The sequence below is a fragment of the Gallinula chloropus genome (genome assembly GCF_964237585.1).
Source record: "Gallinula chloropus genome assembly, chromosome: 21".
Taxonomy (NCBI): Eukaryota; Metazoa; Chordata; class Aves; order Gruiformes; family Rallidae; genus Gallinula; species Gallinula chloropus.
The window spans coordinates 3189494-3197269 of record NC_140106.1 but is presented as its reverse complement, the minus strand read 5'-3'; positions in this window follow the sequence as shown (position 1 = coordinate 3197269).

Below are 7776 nucleotides of genomic sequence, written 5' to 3'. Positions count from 1 at the left end.
AGGTGCTTGACAATGGATTTATATTTTCCAAAGAGGAGCATGTCTACAAGTTGAGGATTAGTTATTTAAGCTTTCTGAATGCAATTTAAATTGCAAATGTAAACTATCAGAAGGAAACACCTGTAAGTATTAAAACAGGCAAATCCTGATTTTCAACCAAATCTATAATTTGTAACAGGACAATGAATTTGTAGCATCCAATCAAAACAAATAAGGACTATCTTCTTATTATCATAAAAGCAATAAAAAGACTTGCACAGCATTCTTTAACCAGTTTGTCTTTCATTCTGCACCGTAAAGATAACAAAGTGTGGTGTTCTCTTAGAACATAATGTTTTACTCTGTATGTTTTTCATTGCTCCAGTCTGGAGTATATTGTTTTTTAATTTGCTGATGGAAACCATCAATTAGAATTAGCTTGAGTGCTGTGGGAGGATAATGACAATAGATATGAAGGGAACAGAATAGTATCTAGCATAAATTAATGGTGCATTTATTGTGCATCTCATTAACTTGGTGGCAGGGTTTATTCTATGAGTAAATAACTTGCAGTTGTATCAAAAGCTGGGAGAGTGGGAGGATTTGGTTAGGGAACCATCTAATTATAGTCACTCATCTTAGAATGAAGGACTCAACTTCTTTGATAAAAATCTGATTAAAAGAAACAATATTTTTCCAAACGTCAACATTTTATGTACAGTTACAACCTGCACAAAAATATTCTGACACCATGTCATTTACCAAGTCTGTCTAAGGCTTGCAAAGTTTTCTGTAGATAAAAAAGAAATTAAAATCTTAGAAAAAGAGGAACTGTCTTGGTACCTTCTATAACTTTAAAAAATGCTTTCCATTTTGGAATTCTATAAGACTATATATCATGCATTTGTAACCATAACCAGTTGAGAAAAAACACCTCTCCCTTGTTACGCATCTCAACCTTTTAATAAAATTTACTGTGCTAAGATTTTGATTGTGCTGGTTTTCTACTTCTCAAATCACGAGAGTTGTTATAAAAACTGTGAGACATTCAGCTATAACTAGCAATTATCAAGGATAAAGGGAAAACCAGACTTCAAGCTACTATCACTAGCAGTACTGAAAACTTTTTGCTTATTAAAATCTGAAAAAGTCCACGTGCCCAAGTAAGTGTCTGTTCAAAGGTTTTTTTCTTTTTGCATACATAGACAAATCATGGAAACTTAAGACAGTGGGACAGTTAGGAGGGGGGTGTGGATCATCTCAGAAGGATATGTGCAAACAGATAAACATCATGTACAAATGCATTTTATATGCATATGTATATGTATATTGATCATTCTATGTGCTTGTGTTTAAAATAGTCTTAAATATTAAGGGTTGTTTTTAAAATTTGATTTTTCTTTAAATGCAGAAATCCAGAAAAGGACAATGAAATTAATTCTGGGTGGAAGGGGGGGGTTTTTGCACAGAAATGACCTTATCACCAGTGGAAAAGGTGTTAACTAGCTACCGTATGTTCTCTGTGAGTCATTAATACTGTGGTGACCTAAATTCACTAATGTACATTGATTTTTCTTAATACCATGAAATAAGAAGAATTTTTGAAGATTTAACATCCAGTTCCAAAAAAGAAAAAAAAATAAACTCTGTAATTAAATCAGCCATAATGAATTAAAACAGTCAGACCAACGGGGAGCCCCTTCTGCCATCCACTTTACAGTAGGTATGTAATTTCTCATTGATGTTTAAAATGCAGTTCGCTTGTACTTGATAGTTAATTTATAGGTATAAGCAAAGTATGTAATCTAACAGTTAGATAAATGACTTCTCCATGAAGGAATCTGCCTCCTTAAAATTATGGGAAAGAGGAAATACAAACACAAAGGTTGATTTTTTTTCTCTTTTATAACAAAGTATTTCAATACCTTATTTGTTTCATCTTCAACTACATTAAAATTTTACGTGATACAAGAGCAGGTGAGTAATTAGGACAGTAATAATCTTTAAATTAAAACTTGCAAAACATAAAGTCTAAAATATGTGAGAATCCATGCAGGCTGACAATTTCTGAGTGTTGCCTTTGAAATCTGACTGTTATGCCAGAATTCTGACTCAATGATGAAGAAAATGATCTCCTCACGGTTGAGAGTAATTCAATCAGGTCTGTAAAATTTGGGTCTGGCTTATACAAAAATAGTCTGCACTTTGTAAAGCCAGCTAAAAAAATTCCTTAACTAGAATAAGATTTATTTTCTTATTCATTTGAATGTTTAACTGGAGTTAATGATAAAATAATTTAAAAATAAAATCCCCTAAGCCTCCCTGGATATATATACACAATGTAATTATTTTAATAAAAACAACAGAACACAACCAATTTGGCCAAGTATGTTATATGTATCCCTCTTGTGAGAAGGGGAAAAAAACAAACCCAAACCCTCAGAAACATCCCACCTGGTCATTTAGAGGGAACAATATACAGGTTTGTATCACTTAAAAAATTAAATCTGAGCATGTAGCAGTTCCCCCTCTTATCAGGAGACATGCTCAGCAACACTGACTCTGTGGTTGGAGTATGAAGGATTTTGAAGCACTATATGAATTTTTATTATGTCTTGAAGTACTTCTGAGCTTATAGTTTTATCTCACAAGCTGTGTACTCTATATATCTGAATGGAGAGTTTTGTTCTTATTGGATTTCTTGGTAGTGGGAAGGGATATGCTTATTTTGTGGTTTGTTTCATTTTGTGCTATGTATGCTCTGATACTGGATGAACAATAAGGCTCATATTCAAAGAAAAAAAAAGATAAAAGGATAAAAGAGCTGTAAACATTATTTTATTTTATCCTTGTTGTGGCTTCTCTGGATGTCTTGCCTGTCTTGCCACATTAGAGGGTCTGCTTGACTAGGGATCATTTGTATGGCTAGCCTTTTAGTGAGTGTATTAAGTATGGGCTTTGTTCTTAATGACCCATATATAGGGTCCTCTGTAAAATGGAGGATATAGCCTTGGGAAGGAACTGTAAAAATGCAGGAACTAAGATTTTAGCAATATGATCCAAGTTTGCTAATTTTTAGTGGTGGTTTCTCACCCCCCAGGAAGTCTAATTAGGGGAGGAAAAAAAACCCCCAACCTGTAAATGTCAAGTTTTAAACTTTTAAAAATTGTGAAATATGAAAGGCAGTCTGTTTTGATAACGGGCTGTGTAGAAGAAAGAGAATAAATAATGAGAGCTGCGCTTAAAGTGGCAGGCTTGGATGCAGTGTCTCTCAAGGAATGACAAGCAGCACTGACTTCTTGTTATCTATTGACAGCGGAGGCTGGTGACCATTAGTGATGCCTTTTCACAAACTGAAGCAGCCTTGGCTTAATCGTTAATAAAACAGTGCTAAATGTCTACCAATGCAAGATGACGGCTATAGTTTTGAGCTTGGATACATGCTAATTTGAGCAAATGGCTACATATTGCAAGAAAGGGGGGAGAAAAAAGGGGCAAAACCATTCAAAAATGAGCCAGCATATTCAGTGAATAGGTACAGACAGTTGCCTGCAGATGCTCAGATACTTTGAAGGTAGTGGAAAAAGACACCAGTCCCATACCGGCAGGTTCCTGTCACGGAAGAGTGATACAATTTGTACACTCTTGAAACCTGAGAAATGTAATCATGCGTGGAAATCTCCTTTGCACAGGCAAATGACACTTGGGTGAAGAGAAGAAGAAAATGGAACAGGGGAGTATGTGATTTTTTCCTGGTCGGGTAATGTGAATGCGACTTTTGAGATGTCACGGACACAGTATTTCACCTGGGACTAAGAGTTCATAGACGTTGCTCCAAAATTTGGTCAAAAAAATCAGACCCTGCCTAACAGGAATTTATGTTTCATGTTTTGTTTCTGGACGGTTATGTAGCCCAGCGACTGCTGCGAGAGATCTGCCTGCCACGTGCAGTGTGGAAGAGCAGATCCCGGCCAGACCCCAGCCCGTGTTTCTGAGTGCCACCTGCTGGCTTTGTGCCTCTCAGCCATTCACGGGCACGCAGGCATTTCTCTGAAGGTGCGTGTCCTGTTGTGTCAGGTGCCAGTTCCTGGAGATAGCCTTAGAGAATACAATCCTCTCATGCCTGTCAGCTGTCTTAGGGAGATGCAGACCAAAAGACAACAACAGTATATGTGTTCCAAGGCTTTCCTGATATCTGCATTTCACTGAATAAAACTCTAGGCATTGCTGCTCTTTGCTCTTCTATTCTCTTGACAAAAAGGTGCAGTAAGTGAAGCAAACAAACAAACAAAACCCCCAAAACCCAAAAAAAGATCATGGCAAATATACAATGGAGTTTATTATTCTGAATAGGATCGGTTTATGCTGAAAGCGTGCTCCCTCCATCTGTATGTGAGAGAGCTCTTGGCGAACTATCTCTCTGCTCAATGTCCAGGTGTCTCTAAATAAAATAAGCAGCAGAAGTCATGCTCGTGTTATTGCTTCCCTAAAGGACTTTGCTTTCAGGATCCTATCAGCATTTGTGCATGGCATGTGTGCTCTGTTTGAAAAAGGAGAGAATATGCACATCATAAAAATGCGTTTTGTGGAAATATAGGTCTGTGATAGCTATTTGGCCATGACTGCAGTCGTAACAACACGATTGGGATGTTGATAAAACAAAAGAGAGATTATTCTTTGTAATGGTTTGTTTTGAATAGACTCTGTCTTCCACTGTGGATGGGAAGTGCTGTGGTGAAGAGTACTTGTTTATTCTCCTGATTTCTCTAGACAGCAGGCAAGAATAAAGTGACTGGTAACTCAAATCCATGTAACTCCCACTGGATTTCTATTGACAAACTGCCAGAAGACAAGCTGTCTCTCCCAGTGGCATTCTCTGAGGAGGCCTCCATGTTGTCTGTGACATTCATTACACACGTGCCTGCACAGCACCTGTCAGTCACTCTCGCCCAGAGAGGCACTCATCACTTCCCAGGACTTTTGATGAGTTTGAAGAACAAATTTAAAAATATAAAATGTTGGAATTGAGTGAGCCATGGATAACTAAGCAAGAACTGGTAATATAGACAAGCATATATGAAGACCATTCTGTATGCTTGAAGTCCCCACTCAGATGTCTCTGTTTCTAAAGAGTTTGAGAGATACATTTCTTTGTTTTTAAGGACTGAGAATTTAAAGTGTGGTGGGGTTTGGTGGTTTTATTGTTGTTGGGTTCTTTTTTTCCTTTTTGACTTATTATTTTTTCTGTTTTAGAAACGGGAAGCTTTGAGGTTTTGGAGATCTTCCCCAGAACCAAGAATCCAGAGAGGTCTCATGGTCCTTTGGTAGTCCCCAGGCACCCCATCTGAGTTCTTCCTCAGTCCTCTGCTGACTTTGGCAAAAGTTTTATCAAACTAGGGATGTCTTGACTTAAATGTTTCAGGGTCAGTTCACTGGTATTTTTTAATGAAGATTTTCCCAACAGTTAAAACCTAACCTGGCTTACGGGGGAAGGGAAAGCTGTAATCTCTGATGAAACAAATGGGAAAAAAGGGAAGTTGATACCAATGAATAAATTAATATAAATGAGAAGGTAGGAATTGAAGACATTTGTAAAGGATGCAGAAGGAAACAAGGAGAAACCTGAGACCATTGGAATTAAGGACTTTAGAAAGTTTTTTAGAGAAAAAAATCCTAATGATGATTTTAGCTTGTTACTCTGTGAAAATGGCAGAAATGTGTACAATAATGCAGGAAAAGCAAAAGTAGTCAATGTGATTTCTGTCACAACTACTTTTCTGCAATTCTGTGCTAACCTGTCTGCCATATTTGAGCTAAGATTACTTGTTTCCCAGCTGAAAGGCATTCAGTGATGTCATCTGGGTGGATTTAGGAGGCACAGAAGAGAGTGCTACCAGTGGGATTGTTGGTTAAGTGGAAGTAGGTAGGGGTTAGCAGCAGCGGAGGAGTTGTAAGGTGGTAAATAATTAGAGATGAGAGGAGGAAAAAAAATGCATAGATGAAGATTATGGATTTACAGGGAATCATTCTGAACAGATTTTCATTTGTGCCTGCAGACTTTTCTTCTTCAGCTTCCCAATTGTTGCTGTCTCTTCAAATCCCTTGGGTTCCTTAGCAGTCCTCACCCCGGGAACCAATAAACTTTGCCTTTTCTGGATTCTCCAGGACTGATATTCTCCCCTTACAACCCTTTTTATTCCCTGAAGAGGACTACCATATATTTCTCTCTTATTGCCTCACTTGCTGTCTTTCCCTAGTGGGACTTGTAACAAGTTAATGTGGAATTGAAAGTTAGTGGTGATCCAGAATGCTGGCCATATGATGATGCTGAAACTGAAATACCTTGTTTCAACAACGAATGAGGATAAAAATGGGCACAGGCTGCTAACCTTGGACCTTTTAAAATCGAAATCTCTTTATAGTAAGTGACCAAATCTTATAGAAAAACTGTCTGAGGAGCTCAGTGGACCATTGCCATCACTTTTCAATAAACCTGGAACTGGAAAATTCCGGAACATGAGAAGAAATCTATTGTTGAGCCAATGTTTTGAAAGGGTGAAAGAGGTTACAATGGTAATTATAGGCCTGTCAGACCGATATCCATCTTAGGCAAAATAATGACATGGTTGATATTGGACTCAATTGTAAAAATGAAATAGGGGTAATAATAATTCTTAAACTTGTGGAACACAAACATTGTGAAGCTGATATGACACCCTTCTGATGAGATTACAATTTGGGTTGATAGATATGAGAGACCTGTTGATGTAGGCTTTCTTTATGGCAATGGGAGACTTGGGAGGGCAAAGACTTTTGATTAAGCAGCTAGAACAATACAAAGTTGTCCCAGTGCATGAGAGTTACTAAACAAGTCATAAATAATCATCAAACAGGCACGGGTCTTGTCATCTCAATCAGGGATGGCCACACAGTGTTTAAGGTCTTGTCAGTGGCCTGGAATAAATGACATAGACAAGGTGCAGATGATGCAAAGACTGGGGGATCTGAACATACAGAGCAGCATAAGATTGCTGGTTAAAAACTCAGTTTGGGTAGGGAACCAAGACATGGGGTAATGCTTTACAGCATAGAAAACTTCACAAAGAATGAAGGTGAAACAATTGGCTTCTAGTATACAACAGACAATAAGACTTGAATTGACCTTACCAGCTTAGACAGAACACTGAGTGGGAGTAGAGCATCTACTTCTATCTTGTTAGGTATTTGTATGTTCTGTTATTTTTGGAATGCTCCTTCCAGGTCACCACAAAGGTTTTCTTTCGTCTTAGAATCTGGTGTTATTAGTATTACACGTGGATATTCTTGTTTCTATTCATTTCTTGCAGAGAGTCAAGTTTTGCATGTTTAATTGTGCTGCTTACCCAACAGTTAGTGTCGAGGCTACTTACAATAAGAGACCATGCAATTCGCTTCTAGTTTTACATGAGCAGATGTTGTCACCCTATCAAGCTTCAGTTTGCACAGAGAATATGTTTGGGGTTTTTTTTGCTCATTCTACCTTCCTTTAATCACAGCTAGTTCTGTATTTGTGTGAGGCAAGGTCAGAATACTCTTTCTTTTACATATTCTCAAAAGTACTTTAAGGATATTTTCCAATCATATAATAGATAGATGTGGGTAAGTTTACAGTTCCACCAGTCTTTGTGGTAATTCTTTCAAGTAGCATCAAGTTCCCTTTGGTAATGTAAAAATACTGCTTTGTAACAATATGAAGTTTTAAATAAAATATTTCTTACTCATGCCTCTGTGGTATTAATAATTTTAGACATTCAATTG